The following is a 23,849-nucleotide window of genomic DNA, read 5'->3' as shown; positions in this document are numbered from 1 at the left end:
CTACAGACCACTGGGATCATGGAATTGTACCAACAATGCCAGGATGGCATAGAGGGGGCAATTCCATGATCATAGACATGTTACATGGCTATATTCGGAGTTACCATGGTGAAGCTATATATAGGTAGTGACCTATATGTAGTGCACGCGTGTAATGGTGTCCCCGCACTCACAAAGTTCAGTGAATTGGCTCTGAACAATGTGGGGGCACCTTGGCTAGTGCCAGGGTGCCCTCACACTAAGTAACTTTGCACCTAACCTTTACCAGGTAAAGGTTAGACATATAAGTGACTTATAAGTTACTTAAGTGCAGTGTAAAATGGCTGTGAAATGACGTGGACGTTATTTCACTCAGGCTGCAGTGGCAGGCCTGTGTAAGAATTGTCAGAGCTCCCTATGGGTGGCAAAAGACATGCTGCAGCCCATAGGGATCTCCTGGAACCCCAATACCCTGGGTACCTCAGTACCATATACTAGGGAATTATAAGGGTGTTCCAGTAAGCCAATGTAAATTGGTAAAAATGGTCACTAGCCTGTCAGTGACAATTTGGAAAGAAATGAGAGAGCATAACCACTGAGGTTCTGATTAGCAGAGCCTCAGTGAGACAGTTAGTCACTACACAGGTAACACATTCAGGCACACTTATGAGCACTGGGGCCCTGGGTTACCAGGGTCCCAGTGACACATACAACTAAAACAACATATATACAGTGAAAAATGGGGGTAACATGCCAGGCAAGATGGTACTTTCCTACACAGTATGCCAATGTAAATTGGTGAAATTGGTCACTAGCCTGTTAGTGACAATTTGTACAGAGAGAGCATAACCACTGAGGTTCTGGTTAGCAGAGCCTCAGTGAGACAGTTAGGTATCACACAGGGAACACATACATATAGGTCACAAACTTATGAGCACTGGGGTCCTGGCTAGCAGGGTCCCAGTGACACATAACAAACATACTGAAAACATAGGGTTTTCACTATGAGCACTGGGCCCTGGCTAGCAGGATCCCAGTGAGACAGTGAAAACACCCTGACATACACTCACAAACAGGCCAAAAGTGGGGGTAACAAGGCTAGAAAGAGGCTACTTTCTCACAGCATGCCATTGTGTAATATCAAGAAATACCAGGAGACATATAAGAGGCGGTTTCATGAAAAACATGGTGTGAGACAAAACAAATGAGAGGTGGGTGAAATGGTTTATGTGAAAAGATCAGTTTGGACGCCACAGGGAGAGACAAAATTCATGGGATCCAAGCAAATAATTGAGAGTAAGAAAAATGTTGTTGTTCTGAGCAGGGGAGAAATATGGAGTATGTTAAGGTTGTCACAATACAATCACCACACTGACAAGATGAATAAAGAAGAGGGACAAGAGTTGAGGGACCATAAGGGAAAGGGTGCGGGCAGCTCGTGAGAACCCTCACAACTCAGGAAAGTACCCTTTTACTCCAAGGATTATGCATTAAAGTTTTAAAACCATTTGCTCATGTGGTTTTCGAAGGTCATTTACAGTTAACCAACATATAATTATGGGGTTGATTACGACTTCGGTGTATGGAAAAGGCCGTCCGCCAAAGTCCAGACAGTGTTGTTGCCAGTCCAGCAGCCTTCCCACGGGCCCCATTAGGAGTTTCCCACTGGGTCAGCGGGTGAAAACAGTGTTTCCGCCCACTCAGCGTGAAACGCCTACAACATTGACGCCGGCTCATAATAGAGCCAGTGGCAATGCTATACTGCATAGGGTGCCCCAGCACCTGTCGCGATGTTCACTGTCTGTAAAGTAGACAGTAAACATTGCGATGGGGATGGCCAGGAGGGCCCCTGCACTGCCCATGCCAAGAGCATGGACATTGAAGGGGCCCCCCCTTTGCCTCATGCACCCAGTCTCTGGCAACAGTTAAATGGCGGTGCTACCGCCATGTAACCACCAGCGGAGAAGGGACTCGTAATCTTCAGGGCAGCACTGCGTGCAGCACTGCCCTGGCACATTAGGACCACAAGCACCGCCAGTCCCTCCTGTTGAGGAAAACTGGCAGTGCTGGCGGTCAGACTGTGGCGCTACCACCGTGGTCGTAACACGGCTGTTGGATCGCCACATTGGAGGCAGTCCGACCACCATCGTGACCCTGGCGGTCTCAAGACTGCCAGTCGTACTGACCCCCTATATGTTGACATTGTGTCAATCATCTCAACATTGTACATTTGTAAGTTCCATACTTTCTGGGGTATAGTTGTAAAGTTTCTAGAGTGTATTTTACATAGGTATTGTTTTGTCTTCTTTAGGCAGTTAGGGCCTGATTACAACTTTGGTGTAGGGGGTTAATCTGTCCCAATTGTGAAGGATATCCTGCCTGCCATATTACAAGTCCATTATATCCTATGGAACTCATAATATGGTGGACGGGATATCCGTCACATTTGGGACGGATTAACCCCCTCCGCCAAAGTTGTAATCAGGCCCTTAGCATTTTTGTGTTTTATTTTTCTGTTATATTCTTTTCTTGTTGGTTGCTTAAACATTTTCATTTGTTATTGCAGCTCACTAGTTATTTAATGGTTGAGGAGGCGATGTGTCTCTGGCCCTTTAACTCCTACGTACTATATAGAGTCTTGGGAGCATCAAATGAAACTTTAGGGTATCTGGGATAACCAGTGGTCAGTTGGTTGGTGATTTGTTCAATAGTGGCTGTGCTATGTATTGGTGGATGTCGTTAAGAGAATACCTACTCTTCTTGCATAGTCTCTTAACAAGCAAAACATCAAAATCTGTCTTTCTCCTTCTGCTGACTTCAGGATGTTTGACAAACTCTGTATTAACTTTGGTCCTTTCAAGGTGGGTTATGAACCATTTACTTCCAAGCAAAGATAATGCATTAACCCAGTTATCTATCAGGCTTGCCAACCTCAGGGAGCTTTTTTAATAGAAAAAGTTCAGGGAAAATCGATTTGTGGATTTCTAGCTTCACGAACAAAAGTAGGAGGCACTTCTATTCATGATATTTGTCATGCAGCAACTTGGGTGGTCCCTTTAACTTTTATTAAACACTATTGTTTAAATTTAGTGGTTCAAAGAGGTATGCCTTTCGGACTAGAGTTGTAAATGCATTTTTTGTCTTGAAATACTGAATTTCTTACTGAATTAATCCAGTATGTTAGCATCATTTTGGAGGTCATTTTTTCATGTTGGGATCAATTCAACTTTTTTATATTCACATTTCAGTAAGGATTGGGGTAAGGTAGGAGTACGGAGGAAATGTGACCATCACTTACTGATAATCTTCATTATCATTGAATATCCTTTCTTGTCCAACACATAAATTTTATTGTCCTTCCCTTGAACATGACCATAATTCCTTTAGACTTTAGGATGACAGGACACAATACTGTCTCTCTCCCCTTTTTACCCCAGATGAGTAGGTGATGTCTGGGGTAGGAGGGAATGGAGCAGGAAGGTATTGATTGGTTTTAGATTTCTTAATCTACATAATGTGGTGCATGGAAAGAGATGTGACTCACCCTATTTTGATAATGACTGGGACAAGGAAGGTCAACTAGAATAATGAAGATTACCAGTGAGTAACTGGCACATATCTGTTCAGCTGTTCACTAGAGTAGGAGCAATTCAGAGACAAACATTTAATGAATCATTTAGATCAAGGTGAACAGCTCACTCGGCCATCAGTCAGGCCAACATATCGAGAGATTACCTCTGACCAGGTGTACGGCAGCCACCTATGTCTTGGTCTTCCTCATAGCAGTGTATGTTTGCAGTGCAGGCACCTGTTTTGATCAATGTATATGTCTAATTCGCAAGAAACATACCAGTGTACCCATCTTGTTAAGCAATACTAATTGGGAAGGTGACTATTAACCTGTCAAAAATGCTCCTAATTTCTTAATGTGGTCTGCTGATATTTCCTCCAGAAAATCTTTAGGAAATCAGGTTTTGGTTAAAATTAAGTGTTCGGGTTTAATTACTGTATCTACACACCTGGGCAAAAGTTAAATTTGTTTGTTTTAGAATCCTTTGAAATCATTAGAGTGACTTGTCACATCTATCCTTTAAGAAATTGGGTTATTAGATGAGAGGGGTAAAAGCCCCCTCAGGTAACAATCACAATCCATGTCAGGGTTAACCACAAAGTCACTAAATTAATCTGTATGCAATGTTCGTAGCTTGGCACAAAAGCAGTTAGACTTTACTTAGAGGAAATGTGTAAAGTATTATGTAGTACACAAACTGTAATAAATTAAAACACAACATAAGAAAAATCCCAAAACAATGTAGCATAATCTAGAACAGATTAATTAATAACATGACACCAAAACAAATTAAATCCAATCAGTAGAACTTGAGTTATGATTTTTTAATGTATTTAGTGCAAAACTGCACTTACAAAATCAAAGACCCAACCACGGGTATCTTTTCAGGCGAAACCGGGCAAAGTCAAAAGCTAAGACCGACTGCAATGGAGCACAGGTAGGATACATAAGGTGGATCAGGTCTGGTCTTGGCTTAGCTTTGGACTTTGAAGAAATGTTCCTGAGAAGGTAAAAGTTCAGCAGGGCGAGGCAGCCAGTGGTGTCTGACGGGGAGTGGTTGCCATCAGAGGGCCGCTGGCCGAAGGTGCTGTGAAGATTTTTACCATAGGGCTTAGTCACTTTTTCGGAAGTTGAAAATCTCCAGCATGATGAGGCTCCAGGGTGTAGCCAATGAGGGCTCCACAAGGCCAGGTACCTTCTCCTAGAGGCCCTGAACAGGATGTGCTGCTGCAGAGAAGAACTTAGTGGGAGCCACCGCAAAGTCGGACCAACCCGTGATGAACCTTGGAGCGAGTGGCAGGTAGTTCTTGGTCTTTTGTAAGTTCTGAGGCAACTTTTAGGTCAAAACATTTCTAAGTCCTAAGGTTTTTCAAGGTGTTCCACCAATACCACTTTCAAAGGCCCAGGACCTCGGCGTGCACCATTTGGGAGAAAGCCAACCAGCCCTTGGAGTCACTGCTGGTGGTCCTGGGTTGAAGGAGATGGCCCAGTTCTCCTTCAAGCAGCAAGACAGGCCTTCAAGCAGCAGGGCAGATCTCTGGGGGTCCAAGAGGATCTTTACAAATCTTCCACAGGTCCATGAGTGTGTTAAAGAGGTCTGAGGACCTAATATTTATTCCTGTCCCAATTTTGAACTGGAGGGACATCCAGGGCTACCCCCACATCTGGTTCTAGAATGTTCTCACTTTCCCCTTTCAATGACCCAAGAATTCTGGGGTGACAAAAGGCTGGTTTCAGGTTCCTTTGTGTCTGCTGGAGGCAAGCCCTTTGAAGTGTAAGTGGGGCAGTGACCTGCTTTGCCCTTAGTCATCCTGGCAGGATGGGTCATCCTAACTAAACTCAGTCCCCTTTGTCTCACTGTCTAGCAGGAATACCCAAACCCCAATAGCAGAGCTATTCACAATCATGTAACCCAGAAAACTGGTAGCAGGTGCCAAATGGTTAGGGCAAGAAAAGGAGGTGTAGACCAAGTTTACCTTGTTTAATAGAGTGAGCACCATCACTTTAATACTAGTTAGCATTGGCTAAGTGCACAGAGTACTAATCCCAACAGGCCTGGCTGAAGGACAGTGCAAGCGGTGCAGCCGCACCGGGTGCTGACCTAGATTGGGATTCGGTGACCTCGGGGGGGGGGTGTATAGCAATAATTTTAAAACTTGCAATTTGAAAGCACCTCCTGAAAAGTTTCTTGTGCACCCAGACATCAGAAAGCAATTAAAATGTGAAGATGTCTCTTGTGATTAATGTTCCTGCTAGGGAGTAAGATGAGAATTGTGTCTAGTGTCAGTTTTGACTCACCATAAAGTAGCATAGAGGGTTAGAGCATAGAGGATTAATATGCCTGCTGCAAAGAACAGAACTATATTTTAAATGGATAGCTGGGTGAATTAGTAAAGTCAGTCTTTACAAGCGCTTTAAAAAAAATGAATGTATCTGAAAGGCACGCAATGGAGAGATGAGAGGCAAATTTGCCGGTTGGAATCTCGAGGAGGAGGAGGTCATGGGGGGGTGCAAAACAATACTGTCGCACATGGCACCACCAGCTCTAAAGCCGGCCCTGAATGCCAACACATTTGAATTCATAAAACAGGAAGGGTGAGGGTAAAGGCAAAATGTTTGGGGGAAGGCCACCCCAAGGATGTCAGATCTAATAAATACCATGTCAACATGCCTACTTGTCAGGCCTGTAAGCAGAAACATGTATGCAAGTGTGGCCGGGTGACGCAATGAGGGCACGAAGTCAACATATTACTAGTTCAGGTGAGGTTTATTTTTGTTGTGAAAGATAAGTATTCATTATGATTCTGTGTCCTATTCTTGTGACTGCTACGGTTCAGGTTCTCCTTTTCTTGTCTCTCTTCTTCCAGAGCTCGCGGGAGGCACATGTGAGGAAAAACAAGATAAAGCACCGGTAAGTAGGATCTTCTAAATACAGGTTTTATCTTTCCCTGTTGTCCTGTATTTCTTTTCTTTGTCCTTTTCTATCCTTCGGTTTATATTAGGTGGTGGGATGTTTTCTTTTTCTCTCCCTTTCTTGTTCCCTTTTCCCTGTCGCCTGTTTCAAGTTTGCTCCTTTGAGACCTCTCTATCTTCTCTGTTTTCCTGTTGGTGCTAGGGATTCCTCCCTTCGCTTCTCTTACACTTTCTGGCTGCCTTTGGTAGATCTCTCCCTATCTGTCTCCGTTTCTGTGTGCTTTTCAGCCCAACTTCCTCCTCGCTGTCTTCTTTGTGTAGCTCGCTACTCTTTACTACTCCTACTTCCTCCCCCTTGTTGCATTGTCCCCACCACCACACCCCTTCTTTTATGTTGTGCAAACGAAGTTTTCACCCCTCCCCAAAATGCAATTTCCGCTATGGTTTAAGGCGGGATAATCCCTCCCAACCACCCCTGTTTTTACCCTCCCTAAGAGTGGCACGCACCTGGAGATGCCACGCTTCTCCTGGAGCATGGCTGGAACTCGCGCTGGGCGCCTCCCACGCCGCTGGTGTCGACCTGGATCTCTCCTGGACGTTTTCCGGCTCTCTTCTCTGTATCAAGGGCTCCTCGGTTTCATTTGGGCTACTGGTCGTTCTCGCAGAGGTCCACGGCTCCTCCGGCTGCTCAACGACCTCTTTTTCCTGGGCTGTCCCTCTTTGAATTCTTGAAAGGGCACAAAGCTGCTGCCTCTGCCCTTCGGATCCCGGAAGTCGTAGGGGATGGGTCAACGGACCTTCCCTTTCCGGGTTGAGAGCGGCAGAGTCAGTCCGCGCCGCATTCTTAAGCGGGTCTGTTGCTTGCAACAGCCTGTCACAGCAAGTGTTGAATTAATGGCAATTCAGCTCAGGGAGCTGACATGCATGTGGATGAAGTATTGCTTTTTATCCAAGATTTGAACAGAATTTGATGGTAAAACACTCAGCTGTTCAACAAGATTGGAGACATAAATTAGGTTATGGGACAACACATGCCATGGCCAGAAATTCTCACAAAGAAAAAAGCTTCAAATCATGTAAGTATCCAATGATACAAATTACTTGCTGGTTTAAGGATTTTATCCTTAAGTTTTGCTAAATGAATATTCTTATATTACACATTTAGTACAAGCAGTTCCATTTGCTGACTATATCCCCTTGATACTTTTGTGTTCAACAGAGTTTAGAAAATATCAAATGAAGATGATTAAAAATAATTAAAACAAAAATTGAACATTGTTAGAAAGATTCCTAAGTCTGGATCTTGTAGTACACTCAACGGAAATAAGGAGGAACAAGAAAGACAGTGCAAGCACACAAAAAAGGAGGAATGGATGTACCACCTTAAGTAAAGTACAAAAAGCAAATATGATCAGTAAAACTATGTTGAGATGATTATAACGCACTACGTAAAAATAAGATCTTCGCTCATGGGGATTTTGCATCTCATTGTTACTAGTGGTTTCAGATAGTAACTAACAAAGTGGGTTCAAGCAAATCTCATATCATTGAAATCTATTTGAGAAGCTAAAGAGTGAATATTGAATATTAAATAAACTACTTCAAACTTTCACTGAAAGTACAATTCCTATGATCTTTCTAGTGGGGCAATATGTTAATAATACCCATTGGAACTGGCATTTAAAAAATCGTCTAGTTTCCTTAAGAAACATTGTATTTCTGTATCATAGACTCAAAACAATCGTAGGCCAACTAAAAGGAATACATATTTTTGTGATACTCTTAGTATACCACCAGATATATTTCCAGAAGGAAATTAGCCCAAAACAATTAAAATCCACAAGATTACATGAACTGAATCTATTTTGACAGTGGCATTAATATTGTGTTATACACAGATTAGCAGGATACAAATTACCTGCTGTCCATAATGCTCTGTGTAGGAAGAAATATAATGATTTTTGTCTGTTGCTCTCCACACACAAAGAACGTCCCAAAGTCGTAGGCTTCATATGCAAGTTCAAATACCTGGGCAAAATTGTAATTTCTTTCTTTGCAAATTTAGCTCTGTCAGATTGGAGTACGAGGCTGCTACACTGGCTAACTGAGGATTTCTAAATGGCAAGGTTCCTCAATTTGTGTACACAAAAAGGACAGTGTTGACTTGGTGGGATAGTAACTATTTTTTTATACTAGGCTGAGTTAATTCTGGCACAATAGTTATCCGTGATTTTTTTCTATTTTTTTGTGTTACACCCTGCTAGGTTTTGCTGGAAATATTTTTAAGAAATTGCAATCAACGATGAACAAATTTATTTTTGGAAATCAAAGTCCATTCCCCATGTGAAGTATCAATAATGTTTGGGCCAAACCTATAAGTCTGTATTAGTTCACTGTGCCCAAGTCTGGGAATGTGTTAGATTCCTACACCACCTCAGGGGCTGCGTGAGAATGACGCAAAGGGGAGAACTATTTTTATTTCTCCCCATCTTTTCATTTTTCTATGTGTGCTGCATTCTGCAGCACACATAGAAGGAGGAAAACACCTCTTCTGAACGTTTTTGTGCTGGAAGGTGTCCCTTCCTGCACAAAAACAAATCATCCCTACAACGCAGGCACCCTTGCACCTTGGGGCAAGGGTGCCTGCATTGGCGCATGGCAGAAAATTTGCACGGGGAGAGGGCAGAAATGCTCCATATCTTGTAGATATAGCACATTTCTGCCCTTTCCCAGTGGCGAAGGGAGGCGCAACAAGGCACTTGCTGTTCTGCCCTCTGTTACAGGCCTTGTAAATGAGGCCCCCAGTTTTTAAGGTGACAAATCTGGTAATCAAGCATATATGTGTTAGCATTACCATGCAAGCACCCTGTTTTTCGAGGCCTTATGACTATACAAACATTCTTTAATTTTATACGCATTCATGTTTTCATGCAATTGGACCTGTTTTGCCTGCAACATGCATTACTCTGTCACAAATCTTATACATATACCATCAGCCTTAGTACATGTGAATTATATCCTGACACTTTTATTTAGGCGGCCGGGATATCCTTCACTTTTGGTGACGGAGTACACGTCACTAAACTTTAAGTCAGCCCTAAATCTTAATTCATGATTTATTTTTCTGGACGTCCCTTTATCTGTTTCCCTAATAGCATTTGATTCTTTGTTACTTAAGGTTGGTTTACAGTTATGAGTCACTGATCTATTAATTACGTCCACAGAGCAGGCTTCACTTCTGATAAATTAATGAAAATGACTAGATTGAGGAACATTTTGATTTCACTCTGGACAGTTTAACATTTCTGCCATTTTTTGAAGCAGTACGGATTTCATCTTTAAATTGATTTGTACTTACTAAAGCATATTCTTTTCTTCTACTTCTGACGTCAGTGTATGTTCAAAACTACACTTTTCTCAAACTTATTTCAATACCCAATTAGGAGACTCTATAGTTCTATGATGCAACATTCGACTTCCCTGACAATTGGCAAAACTAGAAACTATATAAACAAAAAAATGCTTTTTAGATCCTGTTTCATATAGCTTATCTTTCATATATAAGCAATGTAAACAGCACAAGTTACATTTCCCCTATTTGCAGTACTCAATTTACCAAACATTGAAAGGTCAGAAGGCTTAGTTGACCTTGACAGGATTATGCCTTGTTACATACAGACCATAGCAGTGATTGCTTAATGTGCAGAGCTGTCTATCCGACATTTTACTGGTCAAGTACGAGGCTTAAATTGAGCTGGTGGTTTCCGGTCCTTCACATCGGCACTTCACTGTCAAGACTGGTAAGTATGACAGTCTGCCACATGGGAGCACTGTTTGTCTAAATTAGAGATGAACATAACATTTGTTTATGAGTTCAATATGCATTAAAAATGTATAATACCTGCAGCTCAAGCCATTCTTATGGCTTTACGGTCTGGTAGATCTGAACTATCAAACTTGTAGGGTGTATTGGTTAGCAGTTGTACTGGTACTGTCATTGGCGGCGCTGGCAGGGACAATGGGTGGGGCAAGATGCAGTGGCCTCCTGATGAGTGCCCTGGAACTTCTAATTTTCACATATTAAACACCTGTCAAGTAGTTCTTTATATTCACCAATCGATATGCCCCCTTGTGAATAATGAATGCTAATTCTGCATGCACTACTAGTTCATTGCTTACGTTTTAATATCCTGCACTCATTGACGAAAACATGTCTGAATGTAGCAAGTCTATTATTTTAGGATATCGATATGCTTTTCGATGTGCCACCTTTTGATTTTTGAACTGTTTTGTGGGGGAGAGATCGATACCTGACAGATAATAATTTCAAAACCACACCGGTAGTAGGAGTCATGGATGAAGCAAAGATTGTAGGTGTTATCTGGTGAAGAGGCAAATTAATTGAACTATGTATTTATCTACAAAAAGTCACCGCTGAAATGAGATGTATAGGTTAGCACGGACTAGACGGCAGTCTTGCTCTACAAAGGAGAAAGCTTAGAAATTTGCTCAATAAACGTTCTTCTCATTCGAAAGATTTTTTGCACAGGTCAGTGAGACCAGTTTGAGACAAAAAGCATAATTCATAATCCACCAAACTGCGTTCATTCGACTTTGATCAGTTTAATAACTTCAGGCAATTCATTTACAGACCCTTTTTCACAAGACGTTTTCCTAATATCGCGCAGATGCTCTACAGAAAAAGCAGGTTAAATGAATGACAAAACTCAATGAGCGATGCATTTCAAATTATACGCTGACAATCTCGAAAATGCTCTTGTTCGCTGATACAAATATACTATAACAAAAATACATAGAGCCAGCAGTGACTTTGCTGCACAGCCTGTTAGCATCAACACTTTAAAATCTGAATTTACATTTATGATCAGCTGCCTTTAGAGAGAAAGTGATACTACAATTACAAAGGCAAAACATTTTTGTTAGAAATGGGGTTTCTGGTTGGCTAGGGTATGCACCTGAGCCAGGCAGAACCTACCCACTCTAGTCAGGGCAAGGGAGTTACACGTCCAAGATAACCCCTGCTCACACCCTTAGAAGCTTGGCACCAGCAGTCAGGCCTAACCTGGAGGCAATGTGTAAAGCGCTTGCACAACACACATGATGCAAAATGTACACCACAAAGTAAACACAACACTGAGCTATCTAAAAATAAACTGTATTGCACAAAACATAATTAGTCCAACATTACACGTAATGCCCTGCTACCTTAGCAGTTGTCAGAACGTTACACAAGTTACTAATACTCTGCAGGAGTAAGCAGTTGTCACATTAGAAAACGTAAGTACTCAGGATTCTGCAAAATAAGCAGTAGTCCGGGATTATAGTATAGAAATCTATCTACTTGTCATGAATACCTCGTAAATACCCCTAAAAGGAACATCAGAGAACATATCTCAAGTAAAAAAACAAACATATCAGCATATCATGCCCACAAAAGGAACATTAGTACACATATGTTGTGGCATAAAAGCAGGTAGGAAACATATAAAAAAAAACAAGGTCCATAATAAGCTTGCAGAGCCAATATATTCCTAAAAGTACCTGGTTTTACGGAGAAAATGCACTCCTAGTGCCTGGAAGATGAGTAGGGGGCCCCTGGCGCTCCTATGTGCGAAACAGGGGCCATGTGGTGCTCCTGGGGGAGAGGGGCAGTCTGCACTCTCTCTACTGTGGAAAACGGGTCCCTCCTGGGGCCCGTGATCTCTGTGGGGACCAGGCAAGCCCAAACAACAGCAAGGGCCCTAAAGACAACCACATAGGGCCCCTGGAGAGGCTCCTGCCCCACCTGCAAGCATCAGGGAGAATGGGGGAAGAAGTTGCAGCCCGCTCTCCTCTCGGGGGCTGTAGTAATCCTGTGGGGCTCCCAAAGGGCGCCCTTCTCCCCTTCCTTAACGGGGACCAGCAGGCTGCGACTGTGTCCTCAAGGTCGGGCTGCCTATCTGGAGGCACGGCTCTTTCCTTCTTGGTCTGGCCGGGTCGCGGCGGTGATGCACCAGAAACAGGTGCCGATGTGTGCCCCGGGGGTGCTCCTGAGAGTGTGTTTCGCCCCAGGGGCACAAAAGGAGCGCGCTTGCTCCTGTTTACAAATCCAGGGTGCCCTGGGGGTCCGAGGGGTAGCGCGTCACTCGCGATTAAAGAAATGTAACCTCCCGGGCTGCGGCGGTGATTCGTAGCAGCAGGGGAGCACTTGTCGAAGCACAAGGATCTTTCTATCAGCCCGGGCTGCGGCGATGGTGATTTTGGCCGGAAAAAGCACTTTTAAAAACGTGCAGGACACTCAGGAGCGCTCTCCCAGAGCTTTGTCATCAAAACAGCCCTCCATGTGCAGAAATAAGTTTACAGAGGTCAGGGGCCACAGCACCCTGTCTCTGGAGACGAAAAAAAACAAGGAAGAAGCGGTGCAGGGCTGACGAACCCAGCTACAGGCCAGTACACAAGGGGATGCCAGCAGTCGAAGTTTCTCCTAGTGACCAAGCAGGTCACAGGTCAGCACAGCAGCAGTCCAAGGTGGTCCTGGTGAGTCTTCTCAGCAGCGTCCTGTCCAGCTCCAGGTAAGGTTCCTGGAGTTCCCAATGTCCAAAATGATCTCTAAATTGTGGGGACAATTCCCCTGTACTTATACTAGGTTTACAGTGTGTTTTACAATGGCCAGGAAAGGGGGTTCCAACCAGTTACAACTGGTTCTGGGAGTGCTCTTTCTCTCCTCCAGCACAGGCTGCAAACATCAGTGGGGGGGGTAAATGACCCTATTGTGTGAGGCCAGCGCACAGCCTTTACAAATGCAAGTGTGCCCCGCCTCTCCCTTCTCTCAGCCCAGGAAGGCTTTACAATATGTAGATGCCTCTCTGAGACACCTCCACCCTCCCTGTGTTAAGGCTGTCTGAAAAGTATGCACAAAGCCACAACTGTCAGTCTGCCCAGAGGTGGATTGGAGGCAAGCTGCAAAACACCAAAGTCACAAGCACAGATAAATGCGTACTTTCTAGAAGTGGCATTTCTGTGATAGTAATAAAAAAATACACCCACACCAGTAAGCAGTATTTCTCACCACTATCACAACAATACCAAACATACCTACGCTACCCCTCATAAATCAGACAATACCGCTTACATATAAGGCAGGGAATTTCCAATGCAATCCTATGAGAAGGCAGCACTCACAGCAGTGAGACACCAAGTTAGGCTGTTTGTCACTACCAGGACAGCCCACGCAACATGGCACATGTCCTGCCTTCCACATACATGGCACCCTGACCAAAGGGCTAGCTAGGGCGTACCTTAGGGGTGACTGCAGGCCCACTAGTAGCATTTAATTTACAGGCCCTGGGTATAGGGATACCACTTTACAAGGGACTTATAGATGAATTAAATATGCCAATTAGGTAAAAGCCAATCATACCAATTTTGTAAGGGAGAGCACATGCACTTTAGCACTGGTTAGCAGTGAAAAAGTGATAAGAGTCAAAACGTCAGCCAACAAAGGTCAGAAAAATAAAGAGGCAAAAAGCTAAATGTCTGGGAATGACCATGTAAAAGGGCCAGGTCCAACATGACCCCCTACCAGCCTAAAGCCATGGGAGAACAATGAATACCTTGATGGACTTCCTTGCTTAGGGCGATAGAAACAGGGCCCTGGCCCGCAACTGCAGGGGCATGATCCCGTTCTATGCCAATCTGAACCCAGTTGAACTCCTCTGTCTAGGCTCCCAAGAAAATCTTAGCTAACCCATGGAGGCATACTAGTTGTCTGTGGCCAGAGCCAGGTCCCAGGCCAGCCCGGGGCCTCTGGTCTCTGAAACCTCTCAGAGTGGGGGGGCTGGAGCCCCAGGTGCATAGCATCCTGTCTCCCCTCTCCTTCCCACCAGTTCAGGAGTTACCCCCTTCCACTGGTCTTCTAGCCTAGAGACTGGTCCCATAGCCTGAATAGGGTCCAGGGGATATTCTCTCCTCCTATTACTCCTTCTAGGGTTCCACCTCCGCTGAAGAGGAGTTGTTCACCCAGAATCCAGAACTGCCAGGGCGCTGGCTACAGTCGTCCTGGTCAGCTCACCCACCAGTTCAGAGGAGCCCCCCTGTAACTGGTCTCCCAACCCAGGGTCCTTCCCCTCTGGCTGAGCCGGGGTCAGGAAAGAGCTGTTCCTCCTCCTGCCCCTCCTTCTGGAGTTCCACACCCTCCCATCAGGAGTGATACCCCCAGAAGTAATGGTAGAGAGACTGGGGACAGCCTTCTCCACCTCCAGGTCAAGGGAGCTACCCTGAACCTGGTTCTCCAAACTAGGGACGGTACCCTTGGGCTGGTCACGAGTTAGGGGAGCGTCCTCCCTCAAACTCTCCCTTACAGGAACTGAATTCCTGGGGACTGCATCAGTAGGGATGCTGGTTACAGCAGTCTCTACTCCCAGATCTAGGGGGTTGCCTATGATCGATCTGGTCTTCCAGCCTAGGGACGGTACCCTTGGGCTGGGCAGGAGTTAGGGGAGTGTCCTCCCACAAACCCTTAAAAGGAAGCATCTGCAACCCCCTTTGCGGAGTGGTGTTGCTGATCTCCAGAGTTGGAGCAACCCTGTTTTCAGGTGTCCCCTATTTTCCTTCAGACTCTAGGGGATCCCTTTTAGAGGATCGGCCCTTGGTAAAAACTACCCTCCCGCCTTGGGGCCCCTCCCGGGTGCCTTCCTTAGACCTGCAGAGGAGGACAGGCCCCTGTGGATCCTGCACTCTCCCCGCTCTGAATATTGTCGGGGTCGGTTAAATTCTCATCTTGGTGCACCAAAAAGGAGCCCTCTAAGACATACGTAAGAGGATAGGTCCTTTGCGATCCTACTGCCTCCCCACTGAGAATTTGGCCTGGCTACCCAGAACCTCCCTCACTCCTTCCAGGGGTGAACCTAAGACGGCCCTTGATGTCTGACCAGTTCCTCTGGCACTAAGCCAGAGGTCAGCCTCCTTTGCAAGCTTCCTGGGGTCAGAGAACTCACAGTGTGACAGATGTTGGCGTAGCTCTGAAAAATAGCAACAGAACATGTGTTCTCTTAGAATGAGACTAGACCGCTTCTTGAGGCCCCGGAACCTCAACCTATAGTCTTCAGGGGTGAGACCATACTTCTCCATCAGGGCCTTTCAATGTGGGGATACCCCTGCCTGTCACTCCCTTCTGGGGCCAGTAGGGCATCCCTTTCCACCTTAGGAATATAGCTCTCTAGGACAGTTCCCTAATCTTTCTCAGGAATCCTGCTCACAACTAGAGCTTCCTCATACTCCCTCAGTCACCTCAGTCACTGATGTATGTCGTCCCTCTTCTTGAACCCAGGTACCAAGTCTGTGGGTAGGTAAGGATTGTGCCCAACACTACAATTTATGCTGCCACCACTGGACTCCACCTGCAGTACTGGTGAGTCCAGATTTGTCAGACTGCGCTCTAGAGCGAGTCTTTCCCTGGCAAAGACCCTTTCAGTCTCTGCCATCCTCTCCTGAACTAAGGCTTTTCCCACCTCAGCCTGTCTCTCTTCTACAGCCAGCCTGGCTAGCTGTAGCCTCAGGTCCCTCTCTTCCTGCCTATCTCTGAGCTCCTCAGGTGACATTGAATGGGAGGTGGCGCTGCTGCTAGGCAAGGGACTCCCTATCTATGGGGTCCTCTCTCTCTAATGGCATCCCTGGCCAGTAATCTTCTCCCTCAGTGTCTAACTCTTCGGGGTCACTATCTCCCTGGGATGTGGACTGGAGACCCTCATCCTCAGAGTCCTCACTACTCTCATGGGTCTCTCTAGGGTCTCCCTCAGAACCCCCCCCCGGCCTCTTTTTATGCTATAAAGTCTGCCTCTTCAAAATTGGACTGGGCTCTCCTGAGGACCGCTATATTGGATTCACCCTCTATAACAGGTATACCTCTCTCCCTGCAGAATCCCTTTAACTCTTCTAGAGTGTAACACAACAACTCATCCATGTCAAAGGTAGACTCCATTTTGTAAAGAGCACAACACTAGCGTAAAAAAAAGAGTCCAAAGTGTGAGTATACAATACAAGAGTAAAAATAAAAATGACTAGCTTGAGAGAACAGGAGAATAATAAAAAAAAAGAGAATTAAAACATGTAAAGGTCTTAGTGCAATTTGCGGTGCAAAAATGAGTCTCAAAGGTACTCTGCAAGCGCAAGTCCTATCCTCACCACTGACAACCAATGTTAGAAATGGGCATTCTGGTTGGCTAGGGTATACACCTAAGCCAGGCAGAACCTACCCACTCTAGTCAGGGCAAGGGAATTACACATCCAAGATAACCCCTGCTCACCCCCTTGGTAGCTTGGCACGAGCAGTCAGGCCTAACCCGGAGGCAATGTGTAAAGCGTTTGCACAACACACACAAGACACATGACGCAAAATGTATACCACAAAGTAAACACAACACTGAGCTATGTAAAAATAAACTGTATTGCACAAAATAAATTAGACCAACATTGCACGTAAGTAACACCCTGCTACCTTAGCAGTTGTCAGAACGTTACACAAGTTACTAATACTCTGCAGGAATAAGCAGTTGTCACATTAGAACACGTAAGTACTCAGGATTCTGCAACATAAGCAGTAGTCAGGGATTATAGTAAAGAAATCTATGTACTTGTCATGAATACCTCGTAAATACCCCTAAAAGGAGCATTAGAGAACATATCACAAGTCATAAAAATACATATCAGCATATCATGCCCATAAAAGGAACATTAGTACACATATGTTGCATCATAAAAGCAGGTAGGAAACATATAAAACTGAGAAAAGGCACTCCTAGTGCCTGGAAGATGAGTAGGGGGGCCCCCAACGCTCCTATGCGCAAAACGGTGGCCATGCGGTGCTCCTGGGGGAGAAGGGCGGTCTGCACCCTCTCTACTGTGGAAAACAGGCCCCTCCTGAGGCCCGCGATCTCTATGGGGACCAGGCAAGCCCAAACAACAACAAGGGCCCCAAAGAGGACCACTTAGGGCTCCCGGCGAGGCTCCTGACCCACCCGCGAGCGTTCAGGGAGAATGGGGGAAGAAGTTGCAGCCCGCTATCCTCTCGGGGGCTGCAATATTCCTGTGGGGCTCCCAAAGGGTGCCCTTCTCCCCTTCCTTAGCGGGTACTAGCAGCCTGTGATTGTGTCCTCGGGTCGGGCTGCCTATCTGGAGGCACGGCTCCTTCCTTCTTGGTCCGGCCGGGTTGCGGCAGTCATGCACTAGAAACAGGTGCCGGTGTGTGCCCCGGGGGCACTCCTGAGAGCGTGTTTCGCCCCGGGAGCACAGAAGGAGCGCACCTGCTCCTGTTTACAAATCCAGGGTGCCCCGGGGGTCCCAGAGGCAGTGCGTCACTCGCGCTTCAAGGAATGTAACCTCCAGGGCTGCGGCAGTGATTCGTAGCAGCAGGGGAGCGCTTGTCGAAGTGCGAGGATATTCTTATCAGCCCGGGCTGAGGCGGTGGGGATTTTGGGCCAGAAAAAGTACTTTTGAAAGCGTGCAGGGTACTAAGGGGCACCTGAGGTACTGGGTTTTTCAGAACCGGTACTGATCCGGTAACCCAGCGGTGCCAGGGTACACCCAAAGACCTCGGGTACTTTCCTGATTCCGACCACAGAAACTCAGAGTCTTCTAGGTGAAGTCAAAGATCGAATTTATTGGCTGCAACCAAGTAACAAGCGTCCTAGAAGTACAACAGAACGGTTTGTATGTTCTCAGGAGACTGTGTTTCAATGCAAAGTCAGGTTTCCTTATATACAGTTTTTTAAGCTTCAGGCAAACATTCTTGACATTTTGGTTGGTCATTCACATGTTTTCACTACAAAGGAAAAAACAGTGTCATGATGAAACCTCATATTTCATGTCATCCAACCCATAATAAATTACCCGGCAAGGCCTAGTATTTTACATCAGGTAAGTGTGGACCCCCAATAAAAACGGGCACCTCCCCCTCGTAAAGTAAGAAGAAGAAAAGAGCAGGTGCAGGTGTGAGCAAGATTAGGCAGGGTGTGTGAGCGATAATAAGGGTTTTATGGCATGGTGTGCCTTGATGCTATCTGATTCGGCCACTGGGAGAGGGACTGACCAAACAGGTTTGGCCTGAGGCAATGGTTCCAGCTTGCCCAGGTCAGAGAAAAGTCAATCAAGGTGTACGTGTCCTTGGAATCAAATCTGACTGTATTATAAGCCTATGTGAGGGCAACTTTTAAAAATGGGAGCCACGAGTGCAGGACGAAAATGGCGATTTCGAGGTGAAAACGCTGCTGGAATTGAGCGAAAATGCTCATGCTTAGTGTACTAGTCATTATCGGTCTTTTGATACTAAAATCGTACTGCTGTGGCAAAGTAAATTACATGGGTCTAGAATTTTTAGAACCACAAACCCTCCTTTTGCCCTTACATAGGCAATAAACCTATTCTCATGCTAATCTGAGTCCAGGTCTATGTTTCTAAAGTCGTTGAGATGTTGCTGTAACATCATCCTAGTATTTAGCTCGTCTCTTGGTGCAGGTTTCCTTATGCATGATGTAACACAGAAACCACATATCGCAGGAGCACACTGCACGCATAGACAGAACAGGAAAAGAATGGCCAAGATCATCCCAATGACCATCAGAATCTTCCATCCCCATGCTGATATCAGTTCCCAGAACCATCCCATTAATGACCAATCTCCTTTATCTAAATGAATAGATTCGGAAATTCTATGCAGTTTGGAGATGGCCTGGTATACTGTTGGAGCGTTATCTGGGACAAAAACACAGCAACTCGATTGGATCAATGTACATACTCCACCCCGGTCTGCAAGTATGACATCTAATGCGACCCTGTTCTGAAGGGTCATAAGACGATCCGACTGGAGCTCAGCAGTCAAGTTACCAAGGGCACCAGCGGTTTCAGCCACGGTGGATTCAACCACTCTTATCAATTGCCTTATGCTCCTGCTGTTACTTATTTGTCCTCAGAACGGCAGAAAACCCTTTACGAAGTCCCCAAATTCTTGTCCTGCAGTGTCTTCTTCACTGAAGACGCCTCTAACTATCCTTGTCTTGTGGTAATCTGCCACTGCTGTGTAGGTAGGGGGCAACAGGAACGAAACGAAGCATGTGCCCGAAAAGTCAGGGGGCAACCATGTAAAGGCTCTATCATGGCAGATGAAATAGGTACCCTTAGCTGCCAAGAGCGGAGGGGAGGTCTGAGATGCGAAGACATATGTCTCAGTGCAGATGCTTTCCCCTAGCTGAGCTCTGGGATTCTTGCCAGTACCTTGCAGACACAGGTGACCCTGATGGGGTACAACCCAAATCAGGGAAGATATCTTAGCTTGCTGTTTCTCACTCATTGTGGCTTCATATCCGGTCATGTTCCATCCTATATATGCCATTGTCTCATCTCTGGGGATAGTCTCGTAGAAGATATTGTCCTTCATCATGTCTATGATACCTTTAACTAAAGCATCTTTCTTAGAGTTGTCTTCCGCAAAACCTAGGGGGTAGTGTGCATAGATGAATATCGTTCTGAATGCCCACACGGAACCATTGTGGCTGAAAGGCAGGATCAGATAAGGGATACCTTTATCTGCTGTGTGAGGCATAAGGCCACACACCCAACAGTTAGTTGTATTTATCACTAGTTGGTGTTGGTGCAAAAGCTGGATGAAGGAGTTATTAATGAACTCTAGTCTCCTAGCAGATTCATGTTTAGGGAGGAGTTGAAAAGAATGTGGGGAAACAGTGGAAGGAGGAGGTGTAGACGAGGTAGTGGGTGCCAATATCACGTTAAAACAGAATAAAATATATCCTATAAAAAACATAAGTATACTAAATAACATAAAAATGCACAGCAGCAAAAAACGTTTCCTGGTTATCGTTTCACATATTCTCTTCTTGAAACTCAGTCTTTCAACATGTTCTCCATTTTGGAAAGATTCCATCCTCTAACCGTTGCCGTTCGTGGCGGTTGGTTTACTTCACTTAGGAGTGTTCTGAATGTTCCAGGCCGCCCTAGAACAAACCAGACCTGTAGACCTTGTGTCCATAGGCTACCCCCCTAAGTCTTTTCAGCCACGATCCTACAGCTGAACCCGGATGGAGGTTCAAAAACACAAAAAAAAAGCAAAAAGTCATTCAAAAATAATTTTCCATATTGGAGAACTTTGCTAAAGGGAAGAAAAGTAAACTGTTTTTTTTGTCCTTTATTCTTGGTCGTAGATTATAACGGTTAGTCCCAGGTATCGTGTGGTCCTGAAAAAGGAGTTCAGGTTCTGTAGTGTCCAATCGAACTGACGGTGATACTGCTGATTGTAAAATGTCATCACTTTCTTTCTCAGTGAGTGTTCCTTTTATTCGTGCATCGCTGAAAGGCAGAAAACGTGGCACGGTTTCAGTCTCTGAGTCGGCGACACCTTCCTGGACCCACCGGTCATATGGCAGAGGTAGGGGTACCCTTTTGCAATGGGTCCCATGGATCCAGTGTTTCTTCCCTTCTACTTGAACAGCTGATCTTGTGGAGAGAAGAACGAGGTGCGGTCCGGTCCACCTGGGCTGCTCGTTTTTGGTTCGCTGAAAGTTCTTTATTAAAACCCAGGATCCAGGCTCAATGGGATGACCTGGAGATTCAGAGACCGGAGGCAGGGTGTCGTGGACCTGTTGATGTAAGACACGCAATTTAGCCGTCAATTCATACAGATAGTCAAGCAAAACAGGATGCTCTATCTCGCTAAACTTCTTGGGCCTAGGCACTCCCCATATATTGGCCGGGCGGCCGAAGACTATTTCATAAGGACTAAGTTTCACTCGTGAATGCACAGTCATTCTGGTTGATAGGAGTGCTAAGGGTAGAGCGTCAGGCCATTTGAGACCAGAGCTCGCTTGTATCTTGGCCAATTTTAGCTTTAGAGTGCCATTATAGCACTCCACTAATCCAGCTGATTGGGGGTGATTTGCAGCGTGAAACTTTTGGTTTATGCCTAGCCCTTCGCATACTTTCTTCATCACTTGACCCACAAATTCACTTCCATTGTCACTCCAGATCATTCTCGGCATTCCGAATCTAGGGAAGAACTCTTTCACAAGGGCTTTGGCTGTGGATAGCGCAGTATTGTCTTTTAGGGGATAGGCTTCCACCCATCTTGAAAAGGCACAAACAACAACGAGTACGTATTTTAAGTTGTTGCACCTCTCCATGTGGATGAAATCTAGCTGCAAAACCTCAAACGGATACGTAGGAGGTGCAAAATGACCAGCTGGAGTTGGGGTTCCTCTACCAGGGTTGTGTTTCAGGCATACCATGCAATTTTTAACCACATTTTCTGCGCACTTGGGAATTCCTGCATTTTGCCATACTGGGGCCAACAACTTACAAATCCCTTTCACACTGATGTGAGCCATTCCATGAGCCATTGTAACTACTGCAAGCACATACGCATCGGGTAGCAACCATCTTTGATGTTCTGACAACTCGACCCAACAACCATTCGCATCCAATTTACCCGTACTTTCTCTCCACGCACTCAATTCTCTCTCTGTGGCTTCAGCTTGAATCGATTTCACGCTTTCTATCGTGTCTTCACACATTCCAACATCACCAATCCATCTTGCAGGGCCCGCGACATACATTCGGCTCATCACATTCCTTGCCGTTTCTTTTGCGACCTCGTCAGCAAATGCATTCCCACGACCAACATCATCAGTCACCTTTTTATGTGCGCTACACTTCACAATCGCAACTTGCAACGGTAAAGTAAGTGAATCAAGGAGCTCATTTACCAACTGACCATGCTGTATTTTAGTTCCATGTGAGGTCAGGAACCCACGTTCCTTCCACAAACGCCCAAAACTATGGGCCACACCAAACGCATATTGGCTATCGGTATAGATAGTCACTTTCATTCCTTTTGATACAGTACATGCTCTTGTTAGGGTTATTAACTCAGCTGCTTGGGCTGAATTATGTGGGATACGTGCAGCTTCAACAATCGTACACAAAGTTGTCACAGCATACGCCGCAGTCGTGTCACCATTCGGGAGCTTAAAGCATGAACCATCCACCCACAAAGTACCATCACTCTTTGCAATGGGAGTGTCCAGAAGGTCTATTCTCCCTTTCGTTTCTTCTTCTGTTCTATGGAGACAATCATGTTGTTCAGAAGTATCTAACTCCGTCACAATTGGCAATAACGTAGCTGGGTTAAGTGTAGTGCATCTTTTTATATGTACATGGCTTGCTAACAATGTCAACTCGTAACCTGACAATCGAGCACTAGTTAAATGCTGTGTCTTGGTTCTGTTTAACAACGTGTCCACTGCATGTGGAACCATTACGATTAATGTGTTATTCATCACTAAACCAGCAGACTGTCGGATAGAAACAGCAGCTGCCGCTGCCGCTCTTAAGCAGCTCGGTAGTGCCTTAGCTACTGGGTCTAAGGTTAAAGAGAAATAGGCGCATGGACGCTCCCTGTCTCCAAACTGTTGTGTCAAAACTGCTAACGCACAACCTTCTTTCTCATGGACATACAATGTAAAAGGCTTGCTGTAGTTGGGGGTACCCAACACAGGAGCTGAACATAATGCATCACGTAATTTGACAAAACTTTTCTGACAATCTTCAGACCATGGGACGGGATTTGGTGTATCTTTACAAGTTAATGCCACCAAGGGTTTGGCTATTAACGAAAAATTAGGTATCCATTGTCTGCAATATGATGTAATACCCAAGAAAGCACGCACTTCTCTTTGTGTTCTTGGAACACTCATTGCTGCAACAGCCCTGATTCTCTCTGGGGTCAGTTGCCTTCCCTCCTTCGAAAAGAGATGACCTAAATAGGTCACTTCTTTTTGACAATACTGTAACTTTGAAAGGGACACTTTGTGGTGTAAATCAGACAAATGACGCAATAATGACAATGTTGCTTCTTTGCAGATCTCCTTAGTATCTGCGGCAACTAGCAAATCATCGACATATTGAATGAGAGTGGCGCCATCAGGTAACATAAGAGTGTCAAGTTGTGCTTTCAAAGCCTGACCATAGATAGATGGACTTTCACAATAGCCTTGAGGAGCTCTCTTAAATCTGAAGCTTCGTCCTCCCAAATTGAAGCCAAAAATGTCCCTGCTCTCTTCTGCAATAGGGATGCTGAAGAAAGCATTTTTCAGGTCTATTACTGAAAACCAAGTGGCTGAAGCTGGAATCATTGTCAACAATGCAGTGATATCGGGGACGACTGGAAACTGTGGCACAACTATTTTGTTCACCTCTCTAAGGTCAATTACAAACCTATAAACAGGTGGCTGAGTAGGGTCAGTATGCTTCAAGACAGGCAAAACAGGACTATTGCAAACGTTGCCTCTTGTCTCTTCAATTACATCCTTCTCAATCAGATCAC

General features: G+C 45.2%; 1 protein-coding gene across 1 annotated transcript in view; it reads left to right on the top strand.

Annotated features, from left to right (window-relative positions):
• Positions 1-7,330: 7,330 nt before the first annotated feature.
• CXCL13 (C-X-C motif chemokine ligand 13) overlaps positions 7,331-23,849 on the top strand; it is a 258,152-nt gene continuing 241,633 nt past the window's right edge. The window contains exon 1 of the mRNA XM_069233603.1: positions 7,331-7,539. The gene's annotated coding sequence lies outside the window, so the exon portion shown is untranslated. The remainder of the gene's footprint in view (positions 7,540-23,849) is intronic.

Source organism: Pleurodeles waltl, chromosome 1_2 (assembly GCF_031143425.1).
Source record: "Pleurodeles waltl isolate 20211129_DDA chromosome 1_2, aPleWal1.hap1.20221129, whole genome shotgun sequence".
Taxonomy (NCBI): Eukaryota; Metazoa; Chordata; class Amphibia; order Caudata; family Salamandridae; genus Pleurodeles; species Pleurodeles waltl.
The sequence above is the reverse complement of the archived record's forward strand: the minus strand, read 5'-3'. Positions and strand labels throughout refer to the sequence as shown.